The 27361-nt window shown below is 33.7% G+C and overlaps 1 protein-coding gene across 1 annotated transcript in view; it reads right to left on the bottom strand.

Moving 5' to 3' along the window:
- LOC149421134 (uncharacterized) overlaps positions 1–27361 on the bottom strand; it is a 214478-nt gene that overhangs the window by 117646 nt on the left and 69471 nt on the right. The gene's annotated exons all lie outside the window — the stretch shown is intronic.

Below are 27361 nucleotides of genomic sequence, written 5' to 3'. Positions count from 1 at the left end.
AATAATTAAAATTCTCACCTCTGTGAAACCAAAGGTTCCAAACGTAATTTGAGATAAATTTATGAAACTTTTATACATATATTTTTCAGATGAAACAACAAAAATGTGAATGTCAATCATCAGTATAAAACATTTATCCAATAAAAGGTGTGTTTTTTTTTTCGTTATCAGTAAATTATTAGTTCAGTGTTTAGACGAGTCATTTTTCAAACTGTTTTTATTTTTTAATACAAATTTTTTATATTTAAATATTGAAGACAATATTAGTGATTCTTAAACGCAAATCTGAAACAGAAAAATCAGAAAAGGAAACGGTCACATCTGGGACTCGAACCCAGGACCCTTGTCTTTCCGGGACAATGCTCTACCAACTGCGCTAATGGGACCCTATCCTCATCGGTCACTTTTAACTGTATCATACTTCGAATAAGAACTACCAACGTTGTCTTCATTTTTTCACCGCACATTTTTATTGGCAACTATCTTTATGTATGATCGCAAGATTCAACCCGAACTAAATGCAATCCTAGACAGCGTCTTATATTATATAAAGTCAATAGATGTCGCACATTAAAAATAAAAATAAAAACAATAAGATAGGTTTATCTATTTAGAGGATGACTAGATAGAACAGACAGGTGAACTGGACGAGTATTAATGGAGCCCGTGCACAAGACAGGATGTCCTTTATCAATGAAAGCCTTCGTCTGTACACCAGCCTTATGGAGATGAGTTGTATGTGCTGTTTCTTACATAAATCAGGAATAAGCACCCAATTGTACAAGCCTTCTGCATGTCACTTTGCTGTACGTCGATGTATTTACACAAATCCCACCTTACTGACAATAGATCAAGATACAACCAAATTTGTTTCCATTTTGAACGTCACATCGTCGAAAGTCCGTTTCGTAACATGGTAGCTTCGGAAAGATCACAGTTATATTATTTTGATTATGCTTCCCCCGATTTAACAATCTATTCAATGACAAAACATGAGTTTTTATGTTATCTCTTGTGATCGTCTACAAGTTTAAATCGCCGACAATCTGTTTAAATCGCCCAAGAGGTAAGATAATCAAGTTCATGAATACACCTAGTTAAAGAAATTACGTGTTGCTCGACAGCCCAATACGAAACGGACAAAAAGCTCCCAGAGATCACTTTAAATAACATCATACGCTTCCAAACTCGCGGCGGAATATAGAATCAGTCGGAAGGCTTCTAAAACAATATAAGTCAATACGCAGGACGTTTTCCTTTTTAGTGAAAATGCAGCGGGGGTCCTTTCTGGTTTTTAGCCGTGAAGCGAGTTTTAAGCGAGGCAGATAAACTGATAAACACCACCCAGCCTTTTTGCCGCATACTCTGAACATGTCACGGATTTTTGGCAAACTGGACGAACATTAATTTTGTCAACAAAAAGACCGCGAGATTCGTGTTGTACAAACCAAAATAAAACTGCCGCTTTATCATTTTCTCATGAGTGGACTCCTTCGCGACGTTTCCCTTGAATATTTTATCAAACATGGTGTCTGCCATATCTCTGGTGGTTTATTTTCGCTTTTTGAAATATAGGTTGATATGTTTGAGTTTAGTTGAAATAAGTACGGTCAGCGGGGAGCCTCACCTGCTCGGCGAGAAAACACTGTTTCTGGCTGCGCTCGGACGTGCCCACGTGACATTTAATTTAATAAAAAAATACTTTAACAAACTACTGTTTTAATATTAATTGCGTTGGTCAGTCACGATTCGATGTTGTGACATTGTACATTATTTAGCCGAAAACAAATTTGCAGCGAAATCCATGTTATTTTAAGGAAAATACGTGAGAAAGGAACAAAGCTTAGTGGGATATTTAGGAGAAATAGGATCACATCTGATTTTTAACTAACTAACTAACCATCACGTCATTCCCTGATGGGGTATGCAGATATACATACCCTTCCGTTATTCAGACCCTTGACATGGCCCGACCCAATTTTTGGTTCACTCGGGCATTCCCGACATCTTCTGCCATTCAAATTCGCATCATATGTTCAATATATATATAGAAAATATTTTGCGTCAAGGAGAAACGATTAAAAAGGAAAATCCTATTAATTCTTGAAAGAGTCTCTCCTCATTGATGCGATCTGGAACACTGCCTGAATTTTTTTGAAAATTGTTTTTTTTTTGGAATTGCTAATTTGTAATGTGATAAATTTTCAGTATGTAGTAATTTTAATTTTATTTATATAAACTCATTTCTTCGTTCATTCGCTCTACTTACCCAAACCATCTAAATGTATCTTTCTTATTCTTACTCATTACGCTTACATCACCCTTGCATTCTTTGCAAATCTCCACATTTCTCACACGATCATACATGATAAAACCAAACATACCCTTCAGAAATCTCGTTTCTACAGAATTCAGTGTACTTTCATTCTTCCTCTATCAGTTCGATACCTCACTGATATATAGCAGGGTAGCAACAGTCCATTTTGCACTGCTAACTTCGCATCTATGGACATTGTTTAGTGTCATTTTTATAACTATTGCAACCCCATTTGTGGAAGTTGGGATTGGAAGATGAACAGAAAGAAATCACTATAGGTAGAACCAATTTAGAGTGACTCGCGACGTTTCGATTCTTAATGGTGGTCCCTCATCAAGGCAACTCTGTGGTTCAACGATGCTTGTATTTCATAAATCAATCAGCTTTAAGTCTTATAATTTAGTACCCTGTTAATGAAAACTACTAGAATATTAAATGTTGTATTTAAATAAATGAGGATGAATTCGAAATGTTAATTGTGCTACCGTATCCCTTACAGCTCGAGGGGACTCATATATCTTGTCAAGTAATTTAGAGGCGTATTTAATGCTTATTTTCCCTTCCTTGAGTTACCTACCTACCTGGAAACGGGCTAGAGACAGAAGTTACCCACGCACAAACCGATCATTTCCCATCGCAGTTAATTGAAAACAAACACAAAAAGTTCAGAAATGAAAATGATTTAAACACCAATCTCCAGATGTGAATGTTTTTTTTTATCGTCGTTTCATTCATATTCATTAAAATTTAAATCAAATTACAAAAGTTGACCAGTGACTATCTAATAAATTAGTTCGATGCGAAATAATTTTACATTCGTCAATTTTTTTTTCATAGCAACTATTTTGCTATTCGTCGATGGCCGTTTTGCAGAAGAGAGAGCTCGAAGCAGACCAATAAATCGATGGTAACGAAATAACGAAAGACGTTATTAATGTTCAAGAATTAAATAAAGGTATTAAATATTTATCAAGCGTACTAAGCAAAAAAATTGGTCCGATTAAAAGCAGCACAGTTATTATTGCATTCGGAGAGAATGTCATTTTTCAATTATTTAGCTAACGCAGGACATAATTTAAGTGTTTTGGGGACGGCAAAAACGAGAATTCGTAAAATAGATGACTGATGAGCATTGGGCCTCGCCATAATATCGAATTTTTAAGTCCTGTTTTCTGACAAGTGGTATATCCTTTTAAGTGTGTTACGAGTTAAGGTTTAGCGATTCTTTCTTTATAGCTGTTGCCACGGACACTGGATACACTAGATCTTACGGTTCTAAAATTATCATCGGCATTTGGAACTGTTTTCTTTGGTTGATTTTTCCTTTTCAGAGTGAAATCTGATGATTTGGATTCATCTAACGTGGAGAACTCCAAATGACATCATCCTTTACTCCGTCTCTTTTTAGACGAAAACAGATTATTAGTAAAGTTCTGTGGTGTGTTTATTTGAGTGGTTTTACCACGTGCAGAGAACAACGTATAAAAAGCTCTTAAAAGCTAATCGTCGGTTCTTAAATGAAATTGCTACTAATAACGTATATTTTCAGTTCACATTTCCTGCCACACTCCTATTGGGCGTTGGTCGAGTCTATTATTAAACATTTATAACTAATAACCCTAGAACGGGTCATTCCTCGGTAGTAATCGATTCATTCGGATTGAATTCATTTGCATTGGCATGCCATCCCCAATAGATAGAGTTAATACATCAATTAAAACATATTAATTTTTCACACGCTCGGGTGTGCACCACGTGTGGTGCTCGCTCACGAACTAAACACTCTTATGCTGCGATACATAAATCAAATAAACTTTTTTCAGTAGCCACGACTTAACGACTGCTTCTTTGTTATTATATGAAGAATTAAAAATAAGTAGCGGCCGCGAGGAAAAAATGGGAAGCTATAAAGTTGGTGGGATAAAATTGGTTTTACGGGCATTGCCTATCTGTGCCCGCGGCCCGCCTCCCGAGCGAGGCGAGTCGAGCTAGATCGAAAACGTTAATTAATCCGATGTTTATAATATCTGGCTAATAACTAATAACAAAGGGGAGAGGTTTGGTGAATTCTTGTAATTATACGCGAGGTATCGGTGTCAATATCTTCGCTTTTAATCTGTGGGTAACCGTTTTGTCGGTATTTACCATTGCCCATTGAACATTGCCCATTCCCCGTTGCCCGGAGCAGTACTGTTCGGGAGATGATTTCTAATTTAATCCATTCTAATCCTCATGCATATTCAAAAACCAAACGTTAATCATAGATGAGTTGTAGTATGAATCGAATTGGTTTTATGTTAATATCATCCTGGACGACCTTGTCTATTTACATTATCAATATCGTAACGATATACTGATCTTGTTTATATATTTAGGCAGACAATATTTAATATATTTAATATTTACGTCATTGTTTGCCATTTTGCTTACTTACGTAAACAATGCTACACGTCATGAGAGTGCCTTTGTCTATACTATTTAGCCACTCGATTGGGTAGCATTGTGAGGCGGCTTGAGGTAGGAAGGGATTTATTAATGCAGGTCTTGAAGAGGTCCGGATTATCTGAAGGGGGAAAGACAGATGCCGGTAACTCTTCCTACATGTAAGCCAACTTGTACAAAAATTAGTCGAAGAAACAACCCGTCCTCATGAAACCAACATAAACAACTGTTAACGGGTGTTCATGAAGGTGCGCAGAGGTCAATACTGCAAGCTGGCTTTATTGAAATGCCTGCAAAACAGACTCAGCATGCTTTTAAACGTCTGTGAATTAGTGATGGACATTGTGAATAATTAATTGATTAAAAATAATTTTACTCAGTCTTACAACCATCTAAGGAATATACGGTAGTGTAGTTTAACTAAAGACTCGTTCTCACCTCTTCTCTTTGTTTTTGAGAATCTATGGTCAATTTAACGAACGACAGTTGAAGTTTATTCAACTTTGGGTTTCTATTTCATAGAAACGCCTATTCTGTCTTTTATATTTCATAGATTCTGTGGAATAGGCCATTTTAAATAGTTTTAAATCATCTTAATTTTAAATAGTGCCACTGATAAAACATACAGTTTTTAAACCTACCTTTAACTATGTCGAATGATTACGGAAAGGCGAATGTTTATATTTAATTAATATTTAAATTAAATAATATAGGTATACACACGTAGGTCTTTGGTCAGATTTTTTTTTTTTAAATCGAAAATTTTGAATACTTTAGCTTGTAGGGCTTCCAAAGAAAAAACGTCACCGGGAAAGATAGAGTCCAAATCATATGCCACCGCATTTGATATGCGACTATTCACAATGGACCCTCCCCCCTCCCAACCCTCTCGTCACCCACCGCTGCCTTTTTGCGTCCTCAGATATTCGGCGGCCCCGTCAAAGGAGCGCCCCGCCAATTATCCGCCGCTACAAATAGTGCGTGACCCGGCGGGCTGCTGGTCTGCCGCGCCACTGGTTCGCTAATAAAAGGAGCTATCTGAACTTGAGGTCATATTATACTGTCTTCTTAGCATTAATTTTTAATGGTAAACAACAAATCTACAATGTTATAATTTAGTACATGATATCAAATATTTGTCGTGACGCTATCCTGGTTGGTGTTTGTAGTTATATTTATTTATTTATTTAAGGAGAAAACACAGATACAGACAGTAATTAAAAGATAATTTTGTAAAACAATAACTTGAGAATTCACCTGCATCCTAACTATTTCTCACAGATTGACTGGTAGATAACAATTTTAAATATTTTTTTACATGTAAATAAGGAAAAAAATATAAAAGAAAATATTTTGTATATAAATAATGCTCAGTGTCAAATAAAAGTGTACAAATATTTTTTATACAAGTTTAGAGATAAATCATAAAAAAGTACTTAAAGAGTATAGTGAATGAAGTAAGTACACATTTTCTTTTTTTTTTATAGGAAAACAGACTTCAATTTCCTAACAAAAGTACTATATGTATCAAAAAAATTGTCGGAATCCTTCAGGTTTTGGTTTTTATTATACAATTCGCACATTCTTCTGATTGGATCCCTGACACCAGCATTTGTGCGCGTCCGGCTAATATGTCGTTCTGGGTGGTATTTTAAAGTTTATTAGATTGAGTAAGCCAGGACAGTCGATAAAGTTGTTACAGATTTTGTATAAGGTCATTAGGTAAGCTCGCCGGTTAGTAAGAGTGGAGACGTTATATTTCGAGAGCATATTTGTATATCCCCGTTTAGGTAAGGCATTCTGTGGTTGAATAACGCAGAAATTTCTTCGGGATACTTTCAGTATTTTCTTTATAGATATCGTAAAGTGAAGTCCATATGGAGGTGCAGTATTCAAGTTGAGAACGGACCAGCGTATAGTAAAGCAGAAGGTAGGTTTCAGGTTTTCGAAATATGCGGCTGTTTCTGATAACAAAGCCTAGCATGCAGTTAAGCTTTATTCACAATGTTTTTAATGTGCGCATCGAAATGAAGTTTGAAATCAAAATTTATTTATTAAATATTTTTTATTAAATATTTTTTCTGATATTCTCTTGTGGACCTGATTTTAAGGTATAAACGTAATCTCTCATAATTAAAGCACAGTAGTTAAAAAGGAGGTGCAACTGAAATGTTTTTTAAAATATATATTTTAATTTTCAAAATTTCAATTCTGAATCCAAAGACTGAATAAATGTCACCGAAGGCGTAGCAATACGTAATGTAAAACCGTGTGTTTTTTATTAGAGCGCCTAGGCATATTATAATGCTTTATATTACTGCTAGCAAAACACATTTTGGTTTTTGCTTTTAATTGAGAGTTTTTTTGTTTCGAAAGTCTTTTTATAAATCTTGAAAAAAAAATATATAATGCGTATAAAAAATTAATTGAAATGTAAAATCTCCTACTTGCGAACCCCTTTTCGAATATAATTTTATTGTGTGACGTGTTAAATTAAGTTCGTTAGAATATGACGGGAAAGCTTTTAAATATTTGTGGCTGAACTTCACAAAAAAAACATTCTAATTTTAAATTATGCAATTTTTTTTTCTTCATAAATTTAAAACGGGCGGTTTGTGTTAAGCGGAAATTTATACATTAATGATTTAAATTTATGAAATAATTTAAATTAAATTTATACATCCTGCGTGATTTGTTTCCAATTCTTACCAATTGGATCCCCCTGACAATTAGCAACCCAACATCCGGACTGACAGTATCCATTTAAATTAATTTAAAAATCAATTTTGCGATGAAATGGTGTATTGCCAATTGGAATTTAACACGTTGACCTAGTGCATAAACCTCGGAAAACTATAAAACAATTTTGTTTGAAGAATATCACCTTAATTCTTGTATAAGTACTTTCAGTAGTTTATATGACCACCTGTTGATCCATTCACCGTAGAAATTAAGAACGTTCAATTAAAAAGTGGATTGAATATCACTCAAGGTAAATTTCTCTAAATACCTACATCAAGTAATGTAATAAAATTATATCAGTAAAAGTGCTTAGCAAAATCCTTATTTAAAAAATGAGCCAAGTCCGAAATATTTATGTTGAAATTTGCAATACGCCACACCCGTTGCTAGAATTGTTGCTTTCTTTTAAAATTCAGATTTTTTACCTTATAATTAATGGCATGTTGGTACTCATTTTGGTATCAAAAATCATTCAATCATCGTAATGGCTAGATAAGACGAAAACCATCATACTTTTACATCACTCTTAGCTGGTGAGCATCTGCATGATAAACATACAAATCTTCTTATGTGTCAAATTATTTATATTAAGAGTTAAGAGAGTCAATATCGTAAAGACTTTCGTCATTAACTGATTAATGTAATAGATTTTCTGATTAATAATTAAAAAAATGTGTCCATTCGCATAAATCAAATCCTAAACAAGCTGCAGACTGTACAGAATACCTGGCTTGCTTTGACCAGTGATTTCTGACGTTATTTAGAGTTAAAAAATACTAACGAAATATTAGTATTGTACAAAAAAAACACACAAAAATTTCTTTCACATGTTGCCGCTGATCATTCAGCCGAGTAACGGCAAAACCCTCACCCGATCCTACCTGTCCGATATATATTTTTAATTATGTTTTAATTGAACACAAAGTCACCAGATGATAAAATGCCTTCTAAATATTTTTTTACAATAAATAACTTCAGGAATCAGTGGTTTACAAGTCAGGTGTCATCATCTTACGTATTTAACCTACAATTTCATTGTTGTTTTCGAGTAGATACCTATTTTTTTATGAATACAGTTTTTCGTATTACCTACCTCTTCCCTTCTTTCAGCAGACATTCTGGGGTTAACTGTCATATGTATTCCTCATTGCACAAAATACTAATGGAATGAAATGATTGTACCGGGTCAGTGGACATCTTCAATTTAAAACGAAACAAATACAAAAGATTGATACTGGGGCAGTTTAGTTATGAATAATAAATACTGTATAATTTATACTATTCATATGTAAAGGCCCCTTAAAATGGCATTAATAAATGATTAAAAAATATCATCAGAATTATAATCATTACGAATTCAAATTTGATCTATTTTTGACAGCCTTCGCCACAAAGTTATTTATTTGTTCAAGGAATTACTCGAACTGCACCGGCGTTTCGAAAATATATCAAAGCCTTCTCATTACGTTAAAGCGCTAAGCGTATTCGGGTTAATTAACAAAATAAGAAATAATTATTTTATAAAGTCGAGTATTGAGAACACGTTGATAAATTGGTTTCTTGACCCACCTCAGAACTGATAAGAAGTTGCATAACTCGAAGTCGGATTGACCTCGAATCCCACAGCGGGTACTGATTTTCTTCTATAAACACTTATGAAAAGCAAGTGAACTCAAATAAATAATATTACATTCCTAAGTAGGTACACAAAAAGTGTAGTGTGTAGTGTGTAAACTTATCCGTCGTACTTATTATGTAGATTCGTAGGCGCCGGTTCAGCGTCCGTTTAGTAAAGCCTGCCTTAAGCAAGGTTTGAGTCCGTTTTATAGGTACGCCGCAATAAAGCAAGTTTTACAGTATTCCGACCTTGCGCGTCGCGTAATATTTACACCGCTTTTATAAGAAAGGGGGTTTAACCCTTCAAGACTCGGAAAGACATTACTAACTACAAACATCATATTCTATTAAAGCCGCTTAGGGACAGATTTGACCCAGGGCGTTCATGCTTTTTCATTAAGGCGATGAACTATGTCGTGTAATATTTTAAATTGAGCCCTATCAATAAAAACCCTTACGTAGATGTCGATAAGGTTTAAATTCCCACTTAACACCATCCGCCTGTTTTGATTTATGCAAGAAAAAAACATGGCCAAAAAGTGCCTTTTATTTTATTTTGTGGATGTTCAGGCATAAATATTTAATTTTTTTTCGATCATTTTATAAATAATTTAATTTGCCACATTATACAATAAAATTATAACCGAAAATGGGTTTGTAAGTATGAGATTTTGAACTTTAAAGCAGTTTTCATAGGCCTTATACATTATTTTTTTCTGGGCTTGTAAAAAGATTTATCTAAAAAAAACTCGATTATTTCAAAGGCCAAGATGTATTCTACTCGCAGTATTTAATTAAAGCATCTGAAACATTTCTAGGCCACCAAATTTTCAAACCAAAAACACATGATTTTGCATTACTACGTATGGCATCGCCTTAAAGTATTTTTGCCATTTTTTTATAATGAGGAGATATATCTCTGTCTTTGGCTTTCACCATTGAAGTAATAATCATGTATTGTTTCATAGTGCTTTCACACAAACGAAGTATTAAGTTCCGTAAGTCTAAACTTAAACTTTAGGGTGCACAGTTTACACCCGCGCTGTGCAAGCGGGTTCCCTACAGAGCATCGGACCATCCCATATGATTTAAACGCCGATTAAAAGAGCGTTTTTGCAAACAATTTCTTTGAAGTTTCCAAGTGATTATAATATTACGAAATTACAAAAAATAAATAAATCCAACCACAAGCGAATGCTTCTCTGGAAGAGTAGTATTAAATATTGTCATTGTAAATTGTAAACCTTATTACTTACATGTACTTTTTCCTTTAATAAAAGAAAAATAAATAAATTAATTAAAATACTTAACAGTATTAGTTTTTTTTTTAAATCAATATAATTGCACTTATTTCCTTATTTGTGTTTTTTTTGTAGTTTTAGTCAAATAATCATACAATATTGTCATGTTGTAAATTAAAGTTTAACGGAATATGAAAAAAGTGGGGTTATATGCACAAATTTGAAAAAATTGAGTGCGAGAAATATTTCGCACCTAAGGGGGCCCAGTTGCACTGTACGAGTATAATTTCGGCAGAGTTGTAATATCCCTCGCCCTCAGCTTCTGATACTCGCTCCCGGGACAATGAGATGAATCTCCTTTGTGCAGAGCCGACAGCCCCGGTCCGGCGGCAGCTTCCAACAATGGACCGAAACAATACCGCTGAAAGACAAACAATATACGAGCGCGAACTTTTGAAGCGCGAAAAGCAACTTTTTCGCGAGAAGAACCTCGAAAGTCTGGCTATGAGATATTCAATTTTATTATTCAGAGTAATATATCAATTCAAATTCTAAGGGTTGAACTTTTTTTGTTTGTTTTGAGCTTTTTGTTTGCAGATTTTTAACTTCTTAATCTAGTAAATATTATGATAAAAGTTTGATCGATCGATATCCAATATTAGAAAATGAATTATTTTTAGAATAGATACTATAAGGACCACGCAAGTGTCCAACCTTTGCTAAAATAGTTTCTCTATGATACCCTGATTCATAAAATAAAATTGGTCCTAAAAAAACATAGATTTGCCAATATATAGACAGTAAAATTCTCATTTGGTGCCTACTTATTATACTATACACCAATGAAAAACTATGAAAGTGTATTCCATAGAATTTCAGAGTTTTTCATTGGTGGATATAATTAGCCAATCATATGACGTCACAATATTTCAGTTCCAATTTTATATCTGAGTTATACCCCCTGCCCTGATTGTTGCGAGATGAAAGAGTTGAAGAAAGAAATGGAAAATGCATAGAAGAAATTCGGAAGAACGTAGCAAACAAATATAGAAAAAGCTTTTTAAGTAACATCGACTTTCTACGAAGCATTTAATATAGGCAGTGGAAATTATCACCTTGATACAAATTTAGTATGTAGTGGGTAGGTATTGTATATGTATCGACTATTGCGAAGCTGTCAATTGCTTAAAGTTTCAGTGCAATATTTCGTATTGTCCAACAAAGAAAATTCAAACTATTTGGACATTTATAAAGATGTAAACCGCTCGGGGTACAGCGAACGGTAGCCCCGTCGGCCGCGTTTCCACAAATAACGAGGGAAAGAACTGAGCGTCTCCGAATCCGGACTTTGGAGCATTTCTCCGCTGTTTTTGTTACAATGGAATCGAATGAATTTGATAGTTTTTGCTTGCGGCCTAGTGGTCGCTCGTTCGGCAGGAATGCCGGCGTGTGATTGCGGGCACCTCGTTAAAGCGAACAATCCCGGGGACTCTGGCCGGTGATTGATTCGTATTTTTTGGATATTGTTTCTTTCGGAAATAACATTTTTGAGAATTTATTCTCTCTCCAAATACGCGAGGTCCCAAAACCGGGTGCATAGCACGCCGTCTCTACGCCGGAGGCATTCCATTCACCTGATTTATCGAATATTTTCATCGCTTAGGTTTATTTATTATTTAGTAAAGTACTAAATTTAAAGCGACAGAAATATCTAGTTTGAAAAGTGCAGACAACCATTATTTCTCTCGAGCATTTGAGAGGAGATGAGCTTGCAGTTTTATATGGTGAATATGCTTTAAACATTATTTACCGAAGCGAACAAAGTAAACAGTTCGTTTAACGATCAAAGCGTTTTTATCAGTTGTTCATTGAGACTTGCAGTGAATGTTTAATTAGATCTGAGAAAAACAATCGTACAGAACATGAATCAATTAAAATATATATTGAATTGAAATTTAATCTAATTACAGAATCGGAGCGATTCAGAAACTAATCGTTGTTCCCAAATTGATGCCTTGCGGAGAGAGCGGTAAAAAGGGACTTGGAATAATATTAACATTTTTCCCGAAAGCGCGGTGCACAGAGGTCTATTGACCAGATGTGAGATGTGTCTGGGGGAGGCTGTAGGCTGTGTGCGTGCATATTATGCGGCCCTACGCGGGATGTATTGAAAAAGAGATAAAGAGACCGTACGAGGTTCGAATCGCACAAAAGCTTTTTATATATTCGCCATTGTCAAATCAAATCAGCAAATGTCCTGTGGGACTTTTCCTCGGCTGGGCAGCCTATATCTTAAGATACGTCCTTATTGGGACTTTTCTAAACCGACTAACAGTCAAATGGATCGGGACCGTTATAATCCTATTTTATCGTACAATATATTAGTTATTTTGATATTTTTCAAACGACGTGTTGTAAACTTAGTTACACAAGAACAATAACACTGAACTCTCGTTTCGTCGTATAATTTTTTTATTAAAGATTCACGATGTAGTTAAAATAACTTTTAGAGAAATTTAATTCCAGTGTTTTCCGACGCTACAAGCCCTACCCCGCCAATTTCTGTGGCTCAGTCTGTCTGTGCAGATAGAGAAACAATAGCGCGTGTTACTTTTATGTCCAACAGATGACGCTGTTTTTTTTAAAAAGGGCTGTTTTTACCTATCACAGGTAACATCTATATAATATAGGTACTTATATAAAACACGCGTATTCAAATGCTACGTTTTGTCAAAATTTCAAAGCAATCGTAACATTTACATTTTTATTTATATAGACAGATAGATAGATTAATGACATTGATTTATGACATTGATCAATATTTTTTACAATAGTGGTAGACCTATTTTCTAAGATCTATTAAAAACAAAAACAAAATTTACAGTACCCCTGCCGATCTATATAAGAAATGGAATCAATAAATAAGTGGCTTGCTCCTAAAAAGACCAATGTTAGTTTTTTAAAGTTTCACAAAGCCTGTGTAGAATATTCTCTTTTTCGCTGTTTTGAAGAAATGCTGTTTTCCACGAAATTGAAATGTTCTCTTGGACATCAAAAGATTTCAAATTTAGGGCGATAACGCAAAAAAAAAATAAAATTTTTTAGAAGCAAGCTACAGATATATGATTTACAAAAAATTCTTCTAAGAACTCGCATTACGTTGAACGTCATGTAGGTCACCGGTGACCTCATAACGAAAATCGTCATTTTTCTCCCATAGCGCCATGACGGTCACCGGTGACCGCAGTTAATTTTCTTGATTTTCATGGAAAATTTTGGTCAAAAAAAAAAAGAAATACGTAAAATATATAAATTAACGTTTTTATCGTAATTAAGTTTGGAATTGTAACTATCGATTTACTAAGAAATTTTAATTTTCAATACAATAAGAAAATTCAATGTTTTTATATGAGCATTACGTAGCGCATAGCTTTTGAAAAAGTTTTCACTTTATTTTGGCGCCGCAAGTATCAAATGAATAAATATGCGAAGAAAGAATTATAACCAAATAGGGTCGTAAAAAGCTTTATAAAATTTGACTGTTTTTAGTATAAATAAAACATCAGCCCAATTAAAGTTTTTCATCTCCTTCTTGAAATATGACAGCCTTTGTAAGTGTTCTTTGTTTTCCTTTCTTAAAGCTTTTACAATCGCATAAAAATTAAGTGTTTTCCTCTCACTTTAATCCAATATATGACATCGATTGAAGGTAAAATATTCAGGATGCTAAAATTTAGTCAATGACGAATAAAATATCCCCATAATATAAAACTAAGTTTATATTATTTCCACTATTAAATCTTTCACTGCCCTGAGAGCAACTATTCCTCAAAAGCAATACTTTGAAAATACAGGATTTATTTATTATGTTATTATTTATTACAATATAATACATAATGATAACAGATTTATAATGTATTATTCCCAGTGAGTTTGCAAAACTCATTTCGGGAAAGACAACATTAGATTAAAGACAAGACAACATAAATACATTAAAATAAATAAACGCAGAAGTTAGGTAAGTTTTTAGATTCTCACGGCCAAAAGCATTTTTGTTGTTTGTTTTTGGGGTGTTATGCCGTGTTGCGCTAACTCCTTCTTTAGCCGACGTTTCGGACAGCGTTGCAGTGTCCATCATCAGGGCAGATCCGGTAGATCCGAAGATGTGTAAAAAACACATGTTTTATGATACATAACACCCCAAAAACAAACAACAAAAAAAAACGCAGAAGTTATTTTGGAATTCCAAACAAATAATGTGTCAGTCGTTAATAAAATTGCTGAGGAAATAGCTTTTAAGAGCTTTTGCCAATGTTTTTTTGTTCGTTGCCAGAAGTTTTAGATTACTAGGTAATGCGTTGTATTGCTTATGTGCAATGTATTGTAAGGAGTTAATTCCAAATTTAGTCGTCTAAGTAGATGACGATAAGTGTATTTGATTTTTTGATCGTGTTTTGTGATGAAAAAAAAAAACATAAAAAAACTAGTAAACATATTTTACTTCAAATAGTGTTAGGAATAAAGTCAAGTACGTCCCTTAACATCCTGTATATAAATATAATTTTTGGAATAATTCAATGAGTAAACATCAAATTGCAATGCTTGATTATTAAAGACAATATTAGCGATTCCTATATGAAAATTTGAAAAAGAAATATTGGAAAAATATACGGTCGTATTTAGGACCCACCCCGGCAAGGCTAGGGTCGGTCCTAGATAATTTAAATTTTCGTTCAAGAATCGCTAATACTGTCTTCAATAATTAAATATTATTTTATTCTATGGCTAATACATTCCTCACCAGGCCTTCGGCATGTCTCAGAGTTCTACATAACTAGACTGTTTTCCAAGTGATTTAGTTTTTACTTACACATTTGAATGTTTATTCAAACTATTCAGCTCTCAGATCCAACTTCTTTCTATATTCGTAAAATATTTGCCTGATAAACCAGCAGATACATACTTATATTTATTAAGTGATACCGGGAAAAAGCACTAAATTGTCGCCATCCAAAAATTTTTAGATATCCCTTATTTTAAATATGTTATTGGACAATAAAGATATATATATATACTACTCCAAAAATATTGGAATTAACTCTTTGGAATACATCGCATAAGCGCAGTAAAACGCATTACCTCATAACTTAAAACTTCCAGTAACAAACTATTGGCAAAAGCGCTTTAAGAATATATTATTAGCAGATTTATTAACCAGTGACAACATTTCTTTGGAACTATCCAACTTTTGACATTAAAATGTACCTATTTATGGAACATTTTTTCAATGAACTGTGTTCAGTCTGCCTAGTCTGTTTTAAAATATATGTACACTCTTCATTGAACTCCCTTTAAATTCGTATTATTTTAATTAAAAATAATTTATTTTAATAGTATAATGTTGTCTTTCACTGAAATGAGTTCTATTAAACTCAATGAGAATTTTTTTTTTTTTTAATATTATTTTGTAACATATTTTCACTTAAGTAAATAAGATAAATATACTTAAATAAGTGAGAATAGGAATATTTATGAAAGTACCTCTAATCGAGGCATTAAGGAGAGTAGCTTCAACTCGAGAATGAGGCTCAAATACACTACATTATAATTTCTCAGTCTTAAAAAACGAAAAGATTTACATGTCCAAAAGTCAATGCCATTAGCCAAAAGGAGTTATCCGAAATACATTTTTGAAATACATTTGTTATAATTCAAAGGCACGATATAACAACTCGCTATAAACGCACGTCAATTGGTAATGCAGGTAGTTGGGGGAACTAATAGCTCGTTGAACGAAACCATAGTGCACGATCTCTCGGCCTGTTAACTGCCACTGGTGATGTTGGTTCTCTACTGTTCTGCGTTCTGCCGGGATATTAACTGCCGCTGCCTATCAGAACTTAACCCCTCAGCCGTCGCCGTAAATCATTATTATTTTCTTCAAGGCTTTACGACGTGAATAATTTATAAATAACATTAAATTAAGTCGGCAGTTAAGCACAGATTCGTTTTCAAGATTCGGTGGGAATTATTTCTTAACGTGCTCCTGTTCTTCACCCCGAATGAGATTGAATTGATGATTCTTGAGGCGGTCTGACAAAATTTAGAAATTTCCACCACTTCTCTGGCATTGTTAAAATACATGTATTGGTATTATTTTTTTTATTGGACCGCTGTAAATTATAACATTGTACTAAACGTTAATTACTGTAGCAGCCCTCTATTTTACTATTTTTAGTCAATGATGGATTAATAAAACAAATAAAAATACTACAAGAAAAATGGATACATGTGAAAATTAAGGAAATGTTGAAGGATTAAAAAGTTTTGTTTTAACTATCCCGCAGCCAAGTGGCGGAGAAGGTGGTACCCAAAACTTCTATCCTTCTTATATTAGCTTAAATACTTGATAAATCATTTTAGTGTTTTACGTATTCCTGAGCAAATACAGAAGTTAACATTAATAATTGAGATTTCTATAATTTAAAAGCCCATAAGACAGAAAAATGCATGGGGTCGTTGGAAGACCCACTTGGTTACAGACGCTTTGTTTGGCGTCATGGCCTCTCAAGAGTTGAACAAATTGTTTACTTTAATACTTTATTTTCTATTTGAAAAAATTTAAACGGTTACATAGTAGTGTATCAAATGAATTTTTAAGAAAAATTGAAAACCTGCAGCATAAACACACACATGAGACAAGGAAAGGAAATGATATAAAACTCCCTTTCGGAAAAAAAAATTGTCGTCGATGTACGGAGTAATGAAGATATTTGGCAATTTTCCAGAAGAAATAAAATTAGAAGAAAAAATTTACAAATTTAGGCTTAAATTAAAAAAAAAGTTTTTAAATAAGGATTATATTAGGATAAGATTAACTATGTATCGATTTAAAATTCCAGAAATAAATTTCCCAAACGTTTGGCACATATGTATGTAGCTTCGCTATCTCTGCTATATCCCATGTTCATTCTTTTGATAGAAACCCAGTATCATTTGAATGCTTTATTGACTGTGTTATCAGTGAAAAGTTAAATAAATATTTGTGACAATTTTTGTTTTTATTACCTATTTTGATAGTTTGATTTGATCTTCATTTTACCGCTTGCACAGGTGCATTTTTAAAAATACCTTATTTAAATTAAAGCATTATTTAAATTTTGTACCTGAGTTCTAATTTATTTTTCATGCAAAGGGGTTAAGAGGTTTACTTACAACTTCTGTTGGCTTGAAATAAAAAAAATATATACTCGTAAATTCTGGCCTAGGGCGGAAGCCGCGCGATCAACGCTCCGACAAAACGAAAACCCGAATGGACTCTATGTTGCCGCACTTGTGTACCTTATGATATTATTACAATATGCTTTCAGAGTTGTAGTAAAATAACGTTAATATCCGGCGTAAGACAAATCGACTTCAGTAAGTAATTACTAGAACCCTGAAAAATAATACATTAAGGACGGTTTGTTTCGGAGAATTTGAACAATTCATCAAATTTCAACGTTCATTTCTGGGTTCTGTGAATGTCTTATTCAAGTTCTGTTATTATATCATCATAGGCTAGTTGCATGACATCTGAAATAATAACAGAACTTGAAAAAATCTTTCACAGAACTGGAAAATAAACTTTGAAATTTGAAGAATTGTTCAAATTCTTCGAAACAACCCGTCCTAAGTATAGTACACACAATTTTTCCAAAACCTACTTTTTTATTATTTTTTTATTATGGCGACTATTTAAACATTGTATATACATAATATGATATTAAATATATGTATAGTAAATTGAATTTCTTAGTCTTCCTCACTAGGGTGACCTGTGCTGTCAAATTTTCAAATTTTCATTTTCTGTTCAAATTTTCTATTCGCTTTATATCAGGGGGAAGAATGTTGTGGAGTTTCGTCGCAAAATAAATATAATTTCTTTGTCCGAATATGGTTTTATGACTTGGAATATTTTTTATGTCATTGTGATTTGACCTTGTTTGATGAATACGCGGTATTGTAGAGGATTCAGTATTTTTGAATAGTTTCAATAGTATTTTTTTTAGCATATATTTGTTGTACATTTGGTACATCAAAACTATTGAAAATTTCAATCAAAGGTGTCCTTATGGGTACTTTCAGTATGGTCTTTATGATTCTTTTTTGAATTTATTCAGGTTATGCATAATCTTAGATCCTCATCCTATAATTCCATATTCAATACGTAAGTTTTTTCGTTTTACCCCAAACCCACCATTACACAATTTAATAAACATTTACTTATTAGTTTAGCTCTACTAAATAGATTATTGTTGTTTAATTAATTTATGACATTTTTAAATTCCTGCATTTTAAATACGTGTATTAATTATCATCTACTTTTTTGTTGTTGTATTCTTTTTTTAACTGCGTCATTATGTACACTTCACAAAGCATCCTTTTATTTTCACAATATTGTGTATGTAATATTAGGATGTAACTGCTATTAACCTAATATGGATACAATACTGTTGATATGGGTAACACCACAGTGTCCTCGTTGAGAATCTTAAGGATAATGCTGTGTTTGTACTTATCTTACCTAAAACATGTGAACACCTCAGCACAGGTTCTTATAGTGAGGTGTTCACAAAACACTTATAATATCCCATACAGATACTAATTATTAAAAAAAATGGTATAACTTGTTATTATGTTAAATTATTTATTTCAATTATTATTATATTGAAATCCTTTTCTCTTATTTCTTATTCTTATCTCTTTCCTTCTTTACCATCCTTTTCTCTTTTCTATTTGATAAAAATTTTTTACATATAAAATTTTTATTTTGTTAAGTATATTAAAAAATAAAAATTCTTTTCATTATCTTTACACTCTCTGAAAAAATATGTTAAATTATTATTTACACGCGTTTCTCCGCCTTTTTAACACGAGCATTTTCTCTAAAAAAAGGTGTATCACGATGTAGTGTAATAAAAAGAAAATAAACTTAATGTAATGTAATAACATGTAATTGTAAATTTAATATTAAATAAAGAAATTTAAAAAAAAGTAAAATGTATGTATGAAAATAAAAATGAATAAATAAATACGAAAATAATGAAGAGGATTTAAGTATAAAATTACAATGGAATTCCCCCGCGAATTAACGATTTCAAAAGATATGTATTTGAAAGAATCATAAAAAGGCTATATTCACCCTAGGGCACTTTATATAGACAAGTTAAATAAAAATATAGTTGCTTTCAGTTTAACAATGTGAAGATTATAAACCGCTAATGAATCATTGCATTAAAAAGTCGTTACTGACGAATTTCCACAAGAAAATCAACCGCAAAAACCGTTAAGAAGAATTCAAAACAAAGTAAAAAGGAATTAAAACAAATAAAAAAAGCATGCGTGTAAAAATTAACTTCCACGCGGGAAGCCGGGCAGTTAGTCGCGGCGACTACCATCGGGTAACTTAATGGAAAAATAATTAGCAGTTTTCATACGCGTACCGAGGGAGATGAGTGCTTGGGACTCCTACTCCTGGCTCATACCGGCTGCTAATGCGGTAGGTACCAGCCTGGCTTCCCGTCCTGCCCAGGGCTGTTCCCCGCGCTCCTTCCCCCCTCTCACCCTTCTTAGAATAATACTCAAATGCGACTGCTGATTGTGGACGTTTAAATGTTTGAGCAGATGCGTATTAAAGAAGTAAATGGTTGAAATAAAGTGAAGTTTGTGGCGTATCTACAAACACCATGAAATTTCAGAAATTTCAGAGTTCCAAGTGCTCACACAACTCTCCGGAGCAAGTGAGACTGTGTCATTCTTATTGGGGTATGTTTTAGGTTGAATGTAGTGGGAGAGAAGAAGGAGGTGGGTAGATGAAGTTGGGGAAGTACCAGGCTATTCAGATCTGGTCGCCAAACACGGGTAAAGCCATTTCAAGCAACGTTTTAATTCTGAATTTTGGTTTTATACCAGGGCGATACTGAGAGTATCCGCCACTATGTAACGTTTCGCAAAAATACCTTATATTATTTTAAAGAATTAAATTGTCAAATTACACAAATCAGTAGAGTTAAATTTACTTGCGCACGCCAAGATTTAAACCCGTGACCTCCGGATCGCTAGTCGAGAGCCTTGTCCTTCGTCCACGGAGGTTTGGATGGAATTTATAAGGACCTACCTAATTACTTATCCTGAAGATTTTTTGTTTGATTTTTAGATCTGTTTTATTTAAATAACTAACAAACGTATAGTTCTTAATTATAATTTCAAAAATTAAATTTCATTTTAAAGTTATTATAGAAAATTATAAGATGGTTCTAATCTTGGGAGGCCTGTATTGGTACCGTCCCCCGGAAACCATTCATTGGACCTTCCATGGGCCATGGGTCACCCCGAGTGGTTCTCAAGGCTTAGTGGTTTAGCAGGGGTGCCCACTGCCCAGGTTCATGGGGTGAGGGGTGACAAGGCTTGGTGGCTGATGCATCTACCCACCAACTGAAAGAGACCAGTTGAAGGAGACTTTCTTATCTCCAGCCGGATGGATGAGAGGGATTCCTCACGCATGTCACTCCTGGACTCGCTAACCCCTCAGATTTCCACCCACCCTCATACCTTATCAGAACCTCCTCTCCTTTATTTCCTTGAAAAGACCCTACTTACAGCATTCCCAAAGATGATATAGGTCCTTAGGGAAATAATTTTTCTGTGTGGAGCTAGTGAAAAAAATAGAAAAAAAGTGGGTGTGTCAAGCCTACGCAAGACAGAAGTGAAACTTCTAGTATTCCTCTCTCTCTATTTTCATTTCATCATCTCTATTTTCTCTCTTAGGTTAGTTTGAAAATTAGAGGTTAAATAATTCAACGACGAAGCATGGATTTGATAGGATATTTCCTCTTGTGCCACTGATGTGTTCATCACCTCTATCTCGTCACTACTCATTTTTAACACTGAAATTCTGTACCAAACCGTATGAACCACAATCAATTACGTATTTCACTCGTATTACACTCACGACGCAGTATACTAACCAAGCAGCTGATGCTTGGCGTGGCGCAGTTCGCTGGTGTCTGAGAGAGAGGAAAGAAGAGAAGAGAGAGAACGTTCGTGAGCGGCTCCCCCACCTCAACAAGCGCATATGGTGAGAGAGGGACAGTGAACGGTGAGCGGTGGTGGGGGTACCCGCATTTTCGTGTCGATCCTGACTCGGTTTTACTCCGTCCCCGAAAATCCATTACGCCCCTAAAGAAGTTTCACTTCAAAAAATCGGGTAAGGTGGGTAGGTCCTTGTTTCGATCGGAATAATGTGTTTATCAACCAAAAAGGATTACATTTGGGAGCGTTTCTTAAATCCCTGTACGTATGTTATGTATTCGTATAAAAAAACGAATTTCATACGGTACCTACGCACCTATTATTAAGACAAAATTAAATGCTAGTTCACAATTTTAACGTCCATTCATATACAAGTTAATTAATGTTCAAAAAAATCTGTTATTTTATGCATAATTTTTACGTACCTTCGTGGCTTATTATTTTGTACCTGCCATTTACGAGATTTTATTAAAACGCGTTTTCGAGTATAAATTTCTTTAAAATTCAAAAATATTTAATTTTCAAACCCTTTCAGGTGTTCCCTTAAATGCAATTTAACAAAATCATATTAACATTTTCCAGTAAAATTACTCCTTGATAACACCTCAATGGGCACTACTCCGATAAACTTAGATATTAGTATTCATGAGGTGATGTACAACAAGATCAGATACAAAAGCTTAAGTTAAATAAAAAAGTTTAATCAAAACTTTGCAATATTCTTTGATGTGATATTAATACTTATCCCTTTTGGTGAGACCTCTTCGCAATTTACTTCAGAAATCCAATCATAAACATGCAGCACGCACGTGTAAAACGGTTCATCTAAATCTTCATGGAATTTTTTGATTGGGTGGAAATAAATTTACTCTTTTTATAAATAACACTCTTAATTTACATCAGATACCCTCACACAAAATAATACACAGCGCGCGCGAAAAACGATTCACTTATAATAGCGATTTACGATTAACAGCAACTATTGAATACATGCGAAGTTATTAACAATTTTAAGAAGTTTGATATTCTTACCGATTAACGAGATTCACGTGCTGCTGACGGTATTGACAAGCTATAATTAACAGTAGTGAAATAAATTTAAAAATTTGAAAGTGTATCGATACATCGTTAGCGAATCCATTAAACCACAGGTTCTCAAAACTTATTTCGACCACCGCCTACTTTGAGATTAAAAAAAAATCTAGTGCCCCCTATATTGTATAACTTACCTTTTTACATTCCTATCTGTTGCATATCTTAAAAACAGTGATTCCAAATATACTTTTAAAATATGCATTAACACATGGATAGGATAGATTTTTCCTATTTTTGAGATCAAAGAATATTTCAATGAGCAAGTGAGAACAAGAACTTGATTGCCACAAACACGGCACGAACTGAAAGTGGATAGTCCGATACAGTTTTGAGGAACCAATGACTAACTAACTAACTAACTAACTAACCATCACGCCGTTTCCCCGCAGGGGTAGGCAGAGAGGACGGACCGCCAAACAACTCGGTCTTGGCACACACTCCTTGCCTCATTCACATTCATACATCGTCTCATACATACTCTTCTATTATTCTGACTCTTGACATGGCCCGACTCGAGTATCTGATTCACTTGATCGTGCCATGTCTTTCTCGGGCGTCCCCGACTTCTGCTACCATTCACATTTGCATCATATATCCTCCTTACACTCCTATCTTCGCTCATTCGCTCTACATGCCCAAACCATCTAAGCGTCCCTTTCTTAATCTTACTCATTACGCTTACATCAGCCTTGCACTCTTTGCGGATCTCCACATTCCTCACACGATCAAACATGGTTTTACCATACATACGCCTCAGGGATCTCATTTCAACAGGATTTAATCTACTTTCATCCTTTCTTTGCCAGTTCCATGCCTCACTTCCATACATCAAGGTAGGTACCAGCACTCCGTTGTGGACTGCTAACTTCGCTTCTTTGGACAATTTTTTGTTAGCGCCTACGGCGTTTAGTCCTCCATTAACGGAATTACCTGCATTTACCCTTCTTTCAATATTTCTGTCAGCCTTCCCATCTCTCGTAAACATACTTCCTAAATACACAAACTCATCCACCTGCTCCAAGTATTCCCCATTCACAATGACAGTGATAGAAAAGTATTCACATTCACCAATGACAGTGATAGAAAATATATAATTCCATTATATGTGTTATGCAAAATTTTAAAAAACTAAACGTTTTGTTATAAGGAAGTAAAACAAAATATTATTACTTAATTCAGAGAGATTCCGTCAGATTTTTATAGATAAAATTTGTCTGCCATCGCCCCGTTAGATTGCTTTAACGCCCCTTAATTTTCTGTGAGCTTCTACTGCCTCCCTGAAATCCTCCAGCGCCCACAGGGGGGGCGTTATTGCCCACTTTGAGAAATACTGCATTAAAAAATTAACCCGTTAGAAAATTATGTTTATTGATTGTAAAAAAAGTAACACGTATACGAAACAAGCTTCTTATTTGAATATAATGGGTATATCTCAAATCATGTTAAAGAGCTTTTCAGAAGTTAAATTGATTTTTTTGCAATTGGAAATTTTATATATAGTGAGATCATTTGTTTGTCATTATTATTATCCATTAGCAATACCACAATTAAATCAATTAAAAAGCATATAATCATTCCAATACATCATATTTTCAACAACTGCATCAGGCATAGCATTTACCCCAATGACTTCAAACTCTCTCACATCATTCCAATACATAAATCCGGATCTCAATTCAAAACAGACAACTACAGACCTATAACTTTAACTTCTCAATTATCCAAAATCTTCGAAAAGTGTTTAAAACGACAAATTATGAACTTTCTAGAATCTAATGATATCCTCTCAGCTAATCAATACGGCTTTAGAACCAAACTGTGCACCGATGACGCTATCTTTAGCTTAACCAAAAGCATATACTCTAACCTTGACTCTAACACTAAAACGCTAACCATTTTCTTGGATTTAAAGAAAGCGTTTGACACAGTCAACCACAGAATTTTATTTAAAAAAATCTCTAAAGTCGGTATTAAAAACAAAAGTTTCATGTTATTAAAAAGCTATATATTGAATCGCCAACAACGCACAAAAATAGGAACAAGTTTAAGCACCTATGACTTGACAAAACATGGTATTCCTCAAGGAACTGTCTTAGGGCCACTACTCTTTCTAATCTACATCAATGACCTATGCAATATTGCAATACCAGGTAAAATTCTCTCTTTTGCCGATGATACTGCAATAACAGTACAAGGTAAAACGTGGAAAGAAACAACCAGTAAAGCCAACAAATGTATAGCAACAGTCAAAGATTGGCTTGATAGAAATCTCCTCAGTCTAAATTTGAATAAAACTATCTTTATTCCCTTTTACAATTCCCAAAAGTCATCCCCTAAAAATAATCTTAATCTGAAGTTCCACAACCCTAATTGTAACTTTGCGACATGCTTAAATTGCGAAGACGTGAAATTCGGACAATATATCAAGTATTTAGGAGTTACTATAGACTGCCAACTCAAATGGACTTACCATATAGAAAAGACGGTCAATAAACTGAGATACCTAAGTTACATTTTCAAACGAATGAGCAACATTGTCAATATAAGAACCATGAAACTTGTTTATGACGCGTTAGTGCTTTCATCTATTTCCTATGGAATAATTGCCTGGGGAGGAACTTACAATAATCACGTAAAACCCTTAGAAATCGCTCAGAAATCCATCATTAAAATAATGTACCAAAGGACCAAGACATATCCCACCAACCAGTTATTTCAAGAAACAGAAATCATGGAACTAAGACGGATCTATTGTATTCAATGTCTCAAATTTATATTTACGCGTCCTATCAATTTCACCAAAAACACAAATCGCTCGAGCCAGAGACATACCACATGCGTGTTCACAGTCCCTCACTGCAAAACTAGGCTGGGCCAAAGGCACATCAACTATATTGCCCCAAAATTGTTCAATTCTTTACCCAATTCCATCAACATGTGTCAAAACCTGAACTTATATAAGAAAAATGTTAAAAGTTGGATAAGAAATAATTTCGAAGCGAGTAACTTTTTTCTATAATTTAAGCCATCTGTTTCTAAATAACTAAACAACCACACGTCTTTCTGTAAATTAAAGATTAATTTCTTTAAATCAAATAAATATATACATGCATCTATGTCTTATGTGTGTGTGTGTGGGTGTGTGTGTGTGTGTGTGTGTGCGTGAGTGAGGGTGCGTGTGTCTGTGTGTGCGTGTGTCTGTGTGTCTGTGTGTGTGTGTGTATATGTTTGTAAATTTAAAAAAAAGAAGAAAAAATAAAAACTTCTCTAAAAAAAAAAAAAAAACCAATCACATTGATCTCTATAGATACATTTAACAAGTTTAAAAAAAAAATATTTTAAACACCACTGTTTTATCCTTACACTATAATACCCACGCTCAGGCTTCGCCTTTGTGGGATTTTTTTGTAACTCTTTCATTCTATATTACTATGTATGTACCTGAATTGTATATGTACAAAAATTTTGTTAATAAAAAAAAAAAAAAAAAAAAAATTTAACGTAATTTTAGTCTACTAAAAGCAACTGATATGTACATAATGTTATCTGATATGTACCCGGAGCCATGCCATAATTATGAATGCAAAAGTCCAAATAATGGATAATTTAGTTTTTTCTCATTGTTTCGTTTGTTGTGTATTTTGTTTATTTTAAGAAGTAAAAGATACATTTTTGCAGTAATCCGCAAATAATTTATTGTTAATCCCCTTTTCCTAGATTGTGAATAAATATAGTTATTTAATTTTTACCTACTTATCCCTGAATAGTATATTTTTATCAATTGATCTAGTTCATAACAACCTCAAAAAACGATTTTTTAAACCTATGTGCGTACACGGAGAAAAATTATCCTGTTTAAAAAGTGACAGCATGCCAACTTCCTGATAAAATATTATTTATTTAGAATATATCAAGAACACGTGTTCTTTTCCATAAATTTCATAAAGGAATTCGACAATATCAGTAAGTCGATACCAATATCAGTATTGGTATAAATACGTGTTCCGTCGTCCTTATAAAATATAACTTTTCACTGTTACTTTGTTAGGAAATATTTAAATTCATTTGGTATAGTATTGCAGTGCCATTTTTAACAGGAAAACGAATAATTTGACCAGATTTTTAATAAATTTACAGTATTTCATATCAGTAAGTATTCTACGTGTTTCATACCCCACAGACTACCGTGAGTTTATAAGATTTTCCAATTATACTCATAGAACAAATTAGGAAATGATATATTGACTGCTATGTTGTAATATACTTGAATAAAATAACTAAACAAGATAAGTTACACAATCGCACTCATCTCCACTTTAAAACTATTTGAGAAGATATAAAAATTGAATTAAGTAGCACGAAATCACGGAAAACTTCATAAAGTGCTAACAACCTGTAATAAATACAGAAATGATACATATTACCGCGGAGATTAAATTGCTCTTGTACGGACATGAAGTACTGAATAAAGCACGGAAAAAATCATCTTAAATGTTGCATCATGACTCAGAATAATAATGTTCCTGTGTCGTGTTACAAGTCTAAAATCTGTTCTGATTTTTTCCACACTCAATTATTTTGTAAGATGTATCGCGTGTCGAATTAACTACCTTCCTCTAGGCACACTCCGAAATTTGTCAAAATAAAACTACATCTAGGATGGAGTAATTTTGTATCTACTCTGCGCTGAAAACTAATGGCGCTTTGGTATCAAGTTCAAACACATTTAACTTCAGAATGAATCTTGTCTAATCAAAATAATTTATGGACATTATACGTCAATATATTATTGTTGTGTGTTCGTAGTAGGTAGATTCAAAAATGCTTTGTTAAT

The sequence above is a fragment of the Hesperophylax consimilis genome, chromosome 9 (genome assembly GCF_061612785.1).
Source record: "Hesperophylax consimilis isolate HC1 chromosome 9, BYU_Hcon_1.0, whole genome shotgun sequence".
NCBI classification, from domain to species: Eukaryota; Metazoa; Arthropoda; class Insecta; order Trichoptera; family Limnephilidae; genus Hesperophylax; species Hesperophylax consimilis.
Note: the sequence above shows the minus strand (reverse complement) of the source record. Positions and strands in the feature narration are given on the sequence as shown.